Source organism: Saccopteryx leptura, chromosome 6 (genome assembly GCF_036850995.1).
Source record: "Saccopteryx leptura isolate mSacLep1 chromosome 6, mSacLep1_pri_phased_curated, whole genome shotgun sequence".
Taxonomy (NCBI): Eukaryota; Metazoa; Chordata; class Mammalia; order Chiroptera; family Emballonuridae; genus Saccopteryx; species Saccopteryx leptura.
In genome coordinates, this window is record NC_089508.1 from 29,995,869 (window position 1) to 30,009,049 (window position 13,181).

Sequence of the window (13,181 nt, forward strand, 5' to 3'; positions counted from 1 at the left end):
ACCAAGATCCCTCAAAGTCTACTGAATTGCTAATTTCAAGCAATCTTCAATCTATGACTTCAATGAAGTTACTAAAAGGTAGTTTTTTTTAAGAGTTGTTTTAAAATGGGGGGTCGGAGGACATATCAAAATTATACACCTAATTCACAGCAAAAGCAAATTATAAAAGCCAGAAAAGAACAGTGAAAGGATAGAGTTAAAGAAAATCTCAATGGACAATTTCAGTATGGTGCTCTGGAATTATTACTAAGAGTTCTAGTCAACCCTGCCATTAAATTCCATGACGAAGTCACAGGAACACTGCCTGACGCTTCGGAGCTAAGTTCACTGTATCAGAACTACAATTTCGAACTGGAGGAGCAGTACCAGGAACTGCAGAGAAGCTAACAGCAACACCTACTGACTGTCTTGAGCCACTTGCCAAACTTGTTCTCTCAGTCAACCAGAGAAATCTAATGATACAGTCAACTTCAAGAGTTCTTTACTTAAACATAATGAAATTTTAAAAATAGCCACATGAAACCATTCATCCCCCCCCCAAATCTCTTATTTTCTCCCTAACGATTTATGGGCAAATCAACCCCCAAGTTATTTTAAATGCAATGTTAATTGCTAATGCTTTAGTATAAATAATTTATTCCATGGGAAAAAATGCTTTAATATTAATATTCTTGTTAATAACTGTATGTCATCTAATAGTCAGAGACATCAGTGACCATAAACTGCTTTATGTAAACCTTTTATTTGAAACTACTGCTGTTACCACTGTTCTCTACTATTTCCATAAGTTTTTTTTTCCATCCTTGTAAAAGTGGCTTAATTGCAGCTTTCAAAAAATGAAAAAGTAAAAAGTGAAAGTCATTAAATCAAGATTATATGAAGTAAAAAATACCGTTACTAAGCTACAGAGAATAGATTCCATAGGACTTAATTTTGTACTTTCCCAAAAGATTAGATCAGAGGATCTTTGCCCAGAACGAATATTCCATATGAGAAAACAAGAGAAAGTTGACACTTAACTCCCACAGAGTACCAGTATAAAAACAATGGCTTTAAGAGTCTGAGTCAGAGTTTCAACATGAAAGGTTTGCTTTATAGAGGAAACGCCAACCCCAGTTCATCCAGATAGACCTGGAACCTGATGAAAGTCGACACCTTTACTCTGAAATTTGCATCGCATCACTGGCTCCCAGTTTAGAAATATAATCGTCCAGCAGGTAGTAACAATTGCAGTGACTGCTGCCTCCCGTCATGAAAAATAAAATCTATAAGGTAATGCCGTCTTGGAGTGATTTGTCCCCTTCAAAACGAATACCAAACGACTCAATTAAACGACATCTTCCCTGAAAGTGAGCCACTTCCCTTGTCTATATGTTTTCCAAACGGTGAACCTGATGAAATTTCAACCTGCCCAGCAAGATTACTTGTCTTCCCAGAAATGTCGTGCAGCGATAGCGAGATTCGCAAATTTCTTTAAGGTCAGGAGAGAAGTTGGAAACAGATGGGGCGAGGGAGGAAAAGTTCTTTTTGCAATACCCTCAAGCCTACCCAGCCCTCTTGTGGTGTTAGCCCTCGGCAGGTTAGAGCATCCCGAAATTTCACTTCCCCCTCCCCAGGCCCGGGGTAGAGAAATTAACCACCGAACTGCTTGTCTCCCTATCTCACGATTATACCTCTCGGCCTGTGCCCTCCCAGATCAGCCTGCAAAGCGCTCACCCAGGTGACTGAAATGAAAAGGTCGCCCGGTAGAGACGAGAGCAGCGGGGTGGGCACAGCCACCCCAACCGGGACGCGGGTCTCCCAGCCTCTCCCACAGGCGCCAGGCGGACAGTTGTGCAGATTCGGATTCCAAGGTGCGCGCGCGCGCGCCGGACGCGGTGCAGCCAGGACTCGCCCCCGCCGGGCTGCGCTATCAGCACGCCACCAAATAGGAAATAAAACTTTGACCAGCTTCCCGGTGTCCTACTCCGGGCCCTGGACCCGAACCCTGGCCAGAAATGGAGTGGGGGGGCTGTCAACAATCCTGCACCCCCGCTCCCCTGCCCGGACCCGGGTCGCGGGAGCCACTTACCGCTTGGGCCCGGCCTCCCGGTGCCGCCGCGCGTCCCGGGCGGGTCCGCCGCGCGCTCTCCCTGGGGAGAAAAAGAAACCGTGTAGACCGTCGGCGCGCGCTCACTCACCGCCTCTTCTGCAGAGAACGGGAGGCGGCGAGGCCGGGCCGGGCCGGGGCGGGCGCCGAGCTGAGGGGGCCCCGAGGGAGGCGGGGGCGAATCAGCCCTCCACCCGAGCCAGGCGCTGAGGGGGACCCGGAATGTAGACTGGAGAGCAGCCGGCGGGGGACGCGTTCTTGGCTGAGTGGGGGGCAGAGGTGCCCCGTCCCCGGGCATCAACTATTGTCTGGGCGCTCGGATCCCCGCTCGCACAGCCTCCGAGGCTCAGCGTCCCCCATCCCGCCCGCCTGCGCTCAGGAGAAAGAGCTGAGGGGGCGGCCGGCGCGCGAAACCAGTGCGGGGTATCTGGGGCCCAGAGGTCCAAGGTGGGCGCCAGGGAAAGTGGAGGTGCGTGTCGGGTGGGGGAGGGGACAGGTAACTGCAGACGGGGACAGGAAGGCCCTGGGAGGTCGGTAGGGGGAGGAAACCGGGAGGGAGCCACGAAGGCAGGAGGGGATGCAGTGGCCGGAGTAGGGGGCGGGGGTGGCCTCTGAAGCTCAGACCTGGCCCTCCCCAGGGACCCTTCTCCCCGGTGTTCAGCGCCGCACTGACTTTCGCTCACTCGTTCACGCACGCACTGAACTCGTTCACAAAGTTGCCAGCGGTGGCGGAGCAGCACTCGCCCTTCCCGTCCCCTCGCCTCTCTCCCCTCCCCAACCCCCCGCCCCATTCCGTCCCCTCCTTCACAAGCTCCCTCCCCGGTATCGGGTGAGATCACCGCTGAGCTTCTCAGCTCTAAGCTCAAATCTCGCGAGAGAAGCGGCAGTTCTACCCATCCGACAGGGGAAGTGGAAGGAACTGGAGGAAGGTGGGGGGCCGCGAACTCCTAGTTGCTATGACGACGGCAAAGCCCTGGATTCCTGTCTCCTGCAGAGAGCAGAGGCAGCAGACGTGGGTGCAGTTTTCAACCGGCCGTCTCCGTTGCCCGACGCCCTAATGTTGTGGGAAAGGCGAGGACTAGAAGCGGGAGGAGGATTTTTAAACCTACTCAGAGAAGACATCTGCAGAAGACCAGCATCATGATAGCTGGCCAAATCTGGCATATGAGGCTAATTGTTTTTTAAGAGGTTCTGGGACAGATTTCTGCGAAGGAAACCTGCGCATATCTGTGCTCTTAAATTTATACCATATATATATATTGTTTTTTCCACCACCTTGTCTAATCTCATCCCTCAACCCACCCACTCCATACTCTCCCTCTCCCCTCCCCACCCAGCCACCCTCTCAGCAGGTTAGCCGCCGCCACCACTCTTGCCTGATTCATCTTTGTAGTCTAAGCCCTTCCACAGGCTTGGTACACAGTAGGTATTTACTTACTGTCTACCAGGGGGTGGGGGTGGGGATGAACACAACAGTCTGTACATGCCCTCAGTACTTTTCTTTCACCCTACCCTGAAAAAATACTTAGGCTTAAAATATAAGTTTTTGCCCCACAGTTGTTTTTAACTACTAAACTAACCTCCCAATTCTGTTCACATAAAATGTATCTGTTTTTAATAGTTATACTCCCTCCTTTTTTCATAAAAACCCTAATCACCATGGGGGGCATTTTATTTTATTTTTTAAAGATTTTCTTTCTTGGTTTTACAGAGAGAGGAGGCAGGTGGAGGAAGAAGTATCAACTCTTAGTTCCTTCACGTTAGTGCTTCATTGATAGCTTGTCCTAAGTGCTCTGACTGGGCAAGCCCAGGTTTTCCAATGGGCAATCTCAGCACTCTGGATTGCAGATTGAGGCGCTATCCATTGCACCACCACAGGCCAGGGTGAGGGGTATTTTAATCATTAAGTTTCTTCAGATGCCTTCATACCTACTCCAAAATGCTGTTAAAAATGAACATGAGGCCCTGGCCGGTTGGCTCAGTGGTAGAGCGTCAGCCTGGTGTGCAGGAGTCCCAGGTTCGATTCCCGGCCAGGGCACACAGGAGAAGCACCCATCTGCTTCTCCACCCCTCCCCCTCTCCTTCCTCTCTGTCTCTTTCTTCCCCTCCCGCAGCCAAGGCTCCATTGGAGCAAAGTTGGTCTGGGCACTGAGGATTGCTCCATGGCCTCTGCCTCAGGTACTAGAATGGCCCTGGTTGCAACAGAGCAACGCCCCTGAGGGGCAGAGCATCGCCCCCTGGTGGGCATGTGGGGGTCTGTCTGGCTACCTCCCCGTTTCCAACCTCAGAAAAATAAAAAAAAAATTTAAAAAAATGAACATGAAATCTTTTCATCCCCAGTTTTCACTTTTAATTTTAGAAAGTTTTCTTTGGGGATTTGTATACCCACTGCCTAAATAAAATAGATACTGTAAACAGAAGTTAAGTTGAAACTTTAAATTTTAAAATGGATTAGTAAACATCGATTCCATGGTATATGAATTACATCTCAATTTTAAAAATAAATTCCAGGCCCTGGCCAGTTAGTTCGATTGGTGAAGAGCGTCATCTGGAAACAACAAGGTTGCGAGTTCCATCACTGGTCAGGACGCACATGGGAGCAACCAAAAAATGCACAACTGAGTGGAACAACCAATGCTTCCCTTCCCCCTCTCCTCTCTCTCTCTCTGTTCCTCTCTATCTCTCTAAAATACAATAAAAATTAAGCCCCGGCCAGTAACTTGGTTGGATGGAGCGTCGTCTTGGATCACAGAGGTTGCCAGGTTCAATTCTCTAGTCAAGGCACGTGCCTGAGTGGCTCGATGTTCCTGTCTCTCTCTCTCTCCCTACCTCTCTCAAAAAGATAAATAAATAATAGATTCCATTTCTTTTTACATCAATATGGGGAAACCATTATTAACTCAATCCCAAAGAACTAGGAACTTTAAAATGTACATGAAGACTCTTTTAGGTTACATACAAGCTTAAATGCTATATGGGTGAAAGTTTTCTATTAGAAACCTAGTGATACAGTAATTAAAAGCACTAGGAAATGAGAGTTTGAGTTTTATTCTGTGTCATTAGTATTTGAGTCTCCTTGAGAAGTTATTTAATCTTTCTGATTTTTTATCTGTAAAATGAGGGGTAGCCCAGATGTTAGGGATTTACAGGTTTAAAATTCTGTATCTCTTAGGCCTAGAAAAAGTTCCAGTAAATAACAGATATTTTCCTTTTACATCAAACAATAAAAAAACATGAGTTTCATTTTATAGTAGGTCACTTATACAAAGTTCAGCTATATGTTGACAAGTTGATTTGAAAGTTCTCTTGTCTCAAGCATAAAACCAACAAACTATTGACCATGTTACAGTAATTTCAAAGGGAATCCATTGTTCCTGGTTTGCTTTTACATTAATTCAAAACAGATTCCTTGTTACTTAATAAATACTCTAACTCAAACCAAAGACCCAAACTAAATACATCCACACCCCCACGCAAATAACTTTAAAAAGGAAAGAGGGAGGGAAGAAAGGGGAGAAGGATTGAACTAAAGAAGGCAGGCAGGAAGGAAGGGGGGGAGGGAGGATGGGCCTTAAACTCACAGACATATTTTTAATATCATATTTTTACACACAATGGAGCATCTCTATCAAGCTGTTGATCTGTTTTAAAGAACCATCTTTTATAGCACAGCATACAATCAGCTGTTCATTTGCTCTGGCTCAATTTTTAACATAGTTTTGTCTTTAAAGGATGGCTGCCAATCTACAACCACCAGACAGTACAATTTCAGGGCCACCTGTTTTATGTCTCCCCAATAGCCATTTGATACATTTGAAATAATTGACCCAAGTGCTAGCCAAATCTATTAACTTTATTCAGTGCTTCTTATGAGGCTTGAGAGATGGGTATTGGCCTCAAATTACAAAGATAACTTCCCTAACCTTCAGGCATACTAGAATAGTAGGAACTGTTCCAGAAAAAAAGCTGCTCTCTCGAGGCCCTGGGCTACTATTTATCCCTCATGGGTGGCAGAACTTTTCACCAGTGTTTCTGAAGGTAATAAAAGACAAAATACACCAAAGTTACGGTCCCAAGTGCACATTCTCTAGGTCAGGGGTATCCTCCCTGACCTTCCAGAGGTTTCAGAATAGTAGACAAAAGGCAGCAGAAGCGGGAAATGAAGAACAGAAAGTTTACCAAACACAGATTATATCTCAACCCACTTCCTGTCTGCTCCCTTCTTGGCGCCTCTATCTCTGCACAACCCCTCGCCCACACACCTAAGGGATGTATAAACTTTCTCAGTGATCAGGTGAGCATCCAGTTACTTACCGTCTTTCTCCCTGTTTGCTTCTTAGTTTAAGTGCAGCTGAATAATCTCTCTGATTATTCACTTCTACTCAACAACACACCCCATATAAAATATGGAAAGAACTTTGACACAGGCCTACCAAGCAAGAAAAATTGATATATTCTTTAATAATATAAACATCAAGTCACATCTGCATGTTTTGCTGTTGAAATCTGATTTATTCATCTATAATCATAAATTCAGAACAAGGGTCTCATAAGAGGGTGGTAGGAAAGTTAGTTAGAGTCAGAGAAGATATGACCATGGAGAATGAGTCAGAAAGAAATTTGAAGGCCCTGGCCAGTTGACTTAGCAGTAGAGCATCAGCCCTGCATGTGGAAGTCCCGGGTTCAATTACCAGTTAGGACATGCAGGAGAAGCACCCATCTGCTTCTCCACCCCTCCCTCTTTCCCTCTTCTCTCTCTCTCTCTCTCTCTTTCTCTCCTCTCCTCCCACAGCCATGACTCCAGTGGTTCAAGCAATTTGGTACCAGGTGCTGAGGATGGCTCTATGGCCTGCCTCGGGTGCTGAAATAGCTCAGTTACAGAGCAATGGAGCAGCGGCCCCAGATGGGCAGAGCATCGCCCTGTAGGGAGCTTACCTGGGCACATGTGGGTGTCTGTCTCTGCCTTCCTACCTCCCTGCCTCCTGCCTCTCACTTAATAATTAAAAAAAAAAAGATTTGAAGATGCTACACTGCTGGCTTTGACACTGGAGGAAGGGGCCACAAGCCAAAGAATGTATGTATCCTCTAGAAGCTAGAAAAGACAAAGGACATGATTCTCCCCTAGAGCCTTCAGAAGGATTAGAGCCTTGCTGGCATCTTGATTGTAGCCCAGTGAAATTCATTTTGGACTTCTGACCCTAGAACTGTAAGATAATAAGTTGGTATTGTTTTAAGCCACTAAATTTGTGGTAATTTGGTACAGCAGTAATAAGAAACTAATACACAGAGTTTTCTCAGCATGCAAACTCATTGTAGGCAGGATATGTGTCTTGTTCACTCTTAAATCCCTAATGTCTAGCACAGTTCCTTTCACAAGTAAGGCACACAATAAATGTTTGTGGAATAAATGAATGAAGTTTAATAACACAGCAAAATCAGAGCTTCCATCCTGGTGGAGTGCTGAAATCACTTACCTGGCTTTACCTGACCTCAGAAAGGGAAGAATAACACACCTTGCTATTAGGAAGCCTCCTTGAGCTTTTTGAGCCATGAAAATAATAGGGGCCCAGGGCAGGGAGACAATCCAGGGTTTAGCCATCAATGTCAGCAACAGAAACATGACAAGTCACTGGGGCTTTGTGTGATATATGTTAAGGAGCTTGGGCTTTATTCTGTAGGCAAAGGGAGCCATTGAAGGATTTCAGCAAGGCAGAGACATTCAAATTTGCCTTTAGTAGGAATAGCACACTTAAAGCATAAGATTTAGAAATTCATGGATCAGAGAAGAGGTCAGAGCTAGAGTCATAAATGTAGGAGTTAGGAGCTCATAGTTGCTGACATATGTTTGCATTTGGATAACATTTTAATTAAAGGCACCCTCACCAATTTTCTTTCCTGCTTATAGTTATCTTCTGTTGTAACATATCCCAATGAATTATGGTTCATGCCATCCCTGGTTTTCTCATGATTTTCTTGTTAACATATGGGCTCGATAAAAATCCCACAGCTCACCAATCCTTTTTTTCTCTGTAGACAACAGCACATACTATTCCATCTTTAAGTTTTTAAAGAATTCTTCTCTGAACCGTTTCACAATTTTTTTATTCATCCTTCCACTAGTGTTTCCTCTCAGGGAGTTGTTGGCACTGTTTAAAATAATTTGAATATTTTCTTAGGAGCTAGAATTTTCCTTCCAACTAACCCTTGTCTCTTTATTCCTTTCATCAGATTTCCTAGCTGAGCGAGTGTCAGGAAAGGAAGGTAGAGGAAAATGATCTCTCCCCATTCCCTTGTCGTTTTTAAATCCCTAGAAATGAGAAGAGGCTTGCTCATGACTTGGAAGCGGTGGGCTGAGCCTCCTAGAGCCATCTGGCTAGTTCCATTGCCAGCTTGAGTCAAGGCCACATTCGCAAGAACCCGGGAGCTGCAGGGGCGCTTGAGCTGCGGCTGCCTAGTGGCATCCAGGGGGAGCACAGTGAGAATCTGCAGGAGGAATCAGCCCTTGCCTGTTCCTGAGTGCAGGAAACATATGTCATGAGGGTTTATGGTCACACCGTGGAGCACGATTGGAACATTTAAGCCATCAGAGGCTCCGCTGAAGGTAAAAGAGTAAAAAATGACTATGCTGATACTTCCAATATATTTTAGGACCTTAAAACAGCTTAATACTCACCTTGAATTTTACAAATCAGTTTTCAGAAATTAAAGTTTTTTAACATCTCTTTCCATTTTATTTGTTCTTTTCATTTGGGGGGTAGGGATAAGTATATTTATTCAGGTATGAGAAATGGCCAAGGCCATTACATGTTACTTTTTATAGATCCTATAGATACACAAACATCCCGCAGTGGAGTGGAAGAAAACCTACTGCCTGAGTGAGGTTCTGGCTTGGGTTTCTGGATTCTAACTCAACCAGCTCAACTCTAATAAAGTTACTTAATTTTTCTGGACTTCTCTTTCTTTAAATGCAAAAGAAGAGGACTAAAGGCCTATCCTTCTGAACTAAACATCTGTGTGTTGACATGGTAGCATCTTTCAGGGGTCTATATATGCTCTTGGTCAAGGTCTGAAAAAGAAAAAGTTTTCTGAACCTCCCTCCATTCCTATTGGTTTTGCCCTTCTATCCTCCCCTTACCCCTTCTGCCTCCTGCCCACACGCCCATTCCACAACCCCATCTCAGATATCAAGGGCAACCATTCGTCATGCTGGTAGGGTGGAGAGGGGTGGAGACGCCTGAACAATTCCAGGTCACCTCCTTGTGATCTCTTGGTGTCTGTGGCTGGCGCTGCTGGAGTGGACTTCAATCACTGCTTGTGGCAGAGCCAGCCCGTACTAGCTACTTGGGCTGCAGTGGAAGTCTCAGGACTGCTGCACCCAGTTGCTCCCACCTCTACAGGTTTGGCTCCCAGCTGCTTACTAGATCCCTGGGCTGCTGGGTAGTTACTTGTTGCTTGTTTCATACTTCCTCTAGAGGGCAGCACAAATCACAGTCCCTGCCAAGAACTGTAGATGGGGACAACTCAAAGAGGCAGGACTGGCTTGTAGGGTTCATTCAAATCCCCCTAGCCTGGGTTGATGTAATAATAATAGATTTTTAAAACACATGATTATTTTGAAGATTAAGTGAGATAACATGTTTTGTTAGACTCTGTGGATTGTCTACCTAACAGCCTTCCACACCTACCTTTCTCTTGTTCTCATTCTTTCCAAACTTCCTTGAGGCCTTCAGAAGTAGCTTACACAAAACAGGACTTTATTCTGAATATTCTGAGTTTCAATAGATTCCCAGAGATAGAAATGTCATGCCCCTTAAACTCTCTCCATCACTCACGTGCCCCTCTCCCTACAACTGCCTCTAGAGCACCCTTCTCTCTCTCTGTAGAATGCTTTCTTTGACTTTTTTGGTCCACGTAGGAAAAATACCTCCTGGATTCATTCTGAACTCAAACATCTTCAAGGTTTACAAAATACCTGGAGAGAAATGGACCTGGCTGACCGGTTGTCTGCCTCTAGCCCAATCAGCTGTGTCCAGGAGTCCTGGCCGTGTTACATAAAATGACATAGAGGACCCATGAGAATTCTGTGGGGGTGGCAGTTCCCAGAGATGAGGAACAGCAGAAAACAAGAAATGTGTAGGGTGGAGGAGTTACATAAGAGGCACAAAACTAGGTTTTAGCCCTTAAGAAGATTATCATGTATTTGAGGAACATTAAGAAACATTAAGTCTTCAGATAAAATAGATTTTGATGCTGAGGGTGTTAATATTAAAAAACAAACAAAGGCCTGACCAGGTGGTGGCGCAGTGGATAGAGCGTCGGACTGGGATGCTGAGGACCCAGGTTCGAGACCCCGAGGTCGCCAGCTTGAGCACAGGCTCACCTGGTGTGAGCAAAAGAAGCTCACCAGCTTGGACCCAAGGTCTCTGGCTCAAGCGAGGGGTTACTCGGTCTGCTGAAGGCACGTGGTCAAGGCACATATGAGAAAGCAATCAATGAACAACTAAGATGTCGCAATGCTCAACGAAAAACTAATGATTGATGCTTCTCATCTCTCTCCGTTTCTGTCTGTCTGTCCCTGTCTATCCCTCTCTCTGACTCTCTCTCTGTCTCTGTAAAAAAAAACCCCACAAAAAACAAAAAAAGCCTCCCAAACAGTCACTAGTGATAGAAGAAATCCTGTACTTTTTTAGATCCAGTCAATGAAGCCCAGTGCAGTGTTGGATGTGGAGTGTAGGCACTGCCCTTTCTTCTGCCTTGGAAGAGAAGAAATAAGAGCACTTATTCAAAATAAAAGATGGCTAAGAAACAAGCCTACTCTGAGAGGGGAAACATTTAAAGAGGGATCTATCTCCCCTGGGCAGGAATTAATGGAATTAAGCCATGAGGGGGGGATTTACTATACACATGAAAGAGGCTACAAAATAAGACAGGATTGAGAAGCATAATTAGAGGCTATGAAAAAGAGATGGGGAAGTCTGGCTCTGCGAAGCCCACGGATCTTGGCCTGAGTGAATAGTGAAGAAGGCAGAGGGGACTAGGGCGTTCCTGGAGGGGACACGGTGAACAAGGGAACTGATGTTGGAGGGAAACATGTAATGGGGCACAGAGCAGAAGTCCTTAAACTGTGGGATGCATGGTGAAAACCTCCAGTGTGCCTGTAAAATGCAGATTCCTGGGCTCCCTGTGCAGAGATTCTGATTTAGTTGGTCGGGAGTGGGTCCCAGGATTGGACAAGCTTAGTGAGCCCTTTAGTGGACATGGTTAGTGAGGCTGTGCCTCAGGGGTTCTCAGAGCACAGCTTGAGAAGCACTGGTCCTGCCTACTGGGCAAAGAAATGGCTTCTCCTTTTGAGTATGTGTTCCCTTGGTGACAGCAGCTAACTACCAAACTATGCAGTCCCTTGTGATGGCCCAGGACAGCTGCTCTCAGCCAGTGTCACCATAGCCACCTCATAGGCTTCTTCATGTCCTCAGTCCCCAGAGGGGCTATTTGGCCACCAGTTGATCTTATCTTTATGACAGAGCCTGTGCATTGTGAGGTATTGACACCCAGCTCAAGATGCAACAGAAACTGTCTAGGCTTAAATTCTTCTTAGACGATGTTGCTGTTTATATGTCTCGCTAATTCATTCAGTTACCTTTCATTATCTACTCAGAGTTAATTTTTTTATATAAACTTAATAATCAGCATTTATGTAATAGTGAAAGGGTGATTTGTTTATCTTAATTTTTATAAAAGAAGTTGTTTGTTTGAAAAGGAAGAGTTTCTATTCTAAAGTTCTCATTATTTATTAATCATACACTATGTCTTTTTTTTTCTAAGCCACTTTCTGTCTCCTCTCCTATAATTCAACCCACATAATTTCTATTAAATTTCTATTAAGGTATTATTTTACAATAAGAAACAAAATTAAGAACAAGTCAGATCACTTTCAAGGTGTTGGGACTGAAACTGAGTTTTCTTAACACCCCCTCACCGAAGGTTTTTTTTTTTTTTTTCTGAAGCTAGAAACGGGGAGAGACAGTCAGACAGACTCCCGCATGCGCCCGACCGGGATCCACCCCGCACACCCACCAGGGGCGACGCTCTGCCCACCAGGGGGCGATGCTCTGCCCCTCCGGGGCGTCGCTCTGTTGCGACCAGAGCCACTCTAGCGCCTGGGGCAGAGGCCAAGGAGCCATCCCCAGCGCCCGGGCCATCTTTGCTCCAATGGAGCCTTGGCTGCGGGAGGGGAAGAGAGAGACAGAGAGGAAGGAGGGGGTGGGGGTGGAGAAGCAAATGGGCGCTTCTCCTATGTGCCCTGGCCGGGAATCAAACCTGGGTTCCCCGCACGCCAGGCCGACGCTCTACCGCTGAGCCAACCGGCCAGGGCGGGTTTTTTTTTTTTATTAAACCATTATCTTTTCATTATTTTATTCTTGAATTATTCCCTTCACTTGTTTTCAGAAAAATTTTAAATGCCATAGGATGTTTTCCAGTTACTTGAACCAGAAATTCCAAGTACACACAGAATGATTAGACCTTCCTCCTTCTCTGCTCAAACTGATTTTATTTTTCATCTCATTCCCAGTGTGATTTTTGCAACCATATTTTTCTGGACCTATCATTAGGATGAGAATGGAAAGGTATTTGCCTTCTGTTGTCATATTCGTTTAGTCCAGTGGTCATCACTCTATCATCAACATGTATATAGTCTTTGAGTCTTCTATTTAATTTCCATCTAATCCCATTCTATTGGAAATGTTATTTCTATTCAGTGGTTAACTGGTTAACTCTTCCAATAATCAGAAGAAAGAACTATGATGACCCAATCTGCTTGTGCTCCAAGGGCCAGACATAATCCTATTTGAAATCTCTGTGTCGTGAGGTTGGTCTGGTTCTTTGGCCTACATCATCCAGGAGTACACAAGGTGAGAAACAACATTTATCGGGCCATCGGCATCTGTAGTGCATTAGCCCAACTTTTCTTACATGTGAACCATACCAGTCTAGCCAGGCAAACAATACATAATACAATAGCTGTAAGTACATAAGTTGATCTCTATGATTCTGAATAATATACACAAAGCCTCCCCCAGGATGGTGTTCTGAT

At 45.3% G+C, this 13,181-nt stretch overlaps 1 protein-coding gene across 6 annotated transcripts in view; it reads right to left on the reverse strand.

Annotated features, from left to right (window-relative positions):
* Positions 1 to 2,859, reverse strand: part of SIPA1L1 (signal induced proliferation associated 1 like 1) — a 372,985-nt gene extending 370,126 nt beyond the window's left edge. For 3 of the 6 annotated variants that reach the window (XM_066344442.1, XM_066344440.1, XM_066344435.1), the window contains exons 1-2: positions 2,763 to 2,859; positions 2,072 to 2,132 (exon numbers count right to left, since the gene is read on the reverse strand). The gene's annotated coding sequence lies outside the window, so the exon portion shown is untranslated. Of the gene's footprint in view, positions 1 to 1,716; positions 1,864 to 2,071; positions 2,149 to 2,713 lie in introns of those variants that run through there. The other 3 variants (XM_066344437.1, XM_066344438.1, XM_066344436.1) reach the window with 3 other exon arrangements.
* Between the last annotated feature and the right edge of the window lie 10,322 nt (positions 2,860 to 13,181).